This window comes from Gavialis gangeticus, unplaced genomic scaffold (assembly GCF_001723915.1).
Source record: "Gavialis gangeticus isolate Ggan-Ray unplaced genomic scaffold, GavGan_comp1, whole genome shotgun sequence".
Classification (NCBI taxonomy): domain Eukaryota; kingdom Metazoa; phylum Chordata; order Crocodylia; family Gavialidae; genus Gavialis; species Gavialis gangeticus.
The window spans coordinates 35,821,545-35,821,757 of NW_017728993.1; positions in this window are offsets into that span (position 1 = coordinate 35,821,545).

Below are 213 nucleotides of genomic sequence, written 5' to 3' on the forward strand. Positions count from 1 at the left end.
TGCAGGCACCTGCGGGAGCGGCCCGCCCGGCGGGGGTCGTGGGCTGGACCTGGGCTGTCTCGCGGGGGGCCGAGGCTGCGCCAGGCGCGGTGCTCCGGGGAGTTCCCGCAATGAGGCGGCGGCGGGCGCTCTGCACGGGGTGTTTCCCCTGAGCCCTAAGGCCCTTTGCTGTTGGGACTGATATAGTTTAACTGCTCAAGTGTGTTTCGGTCT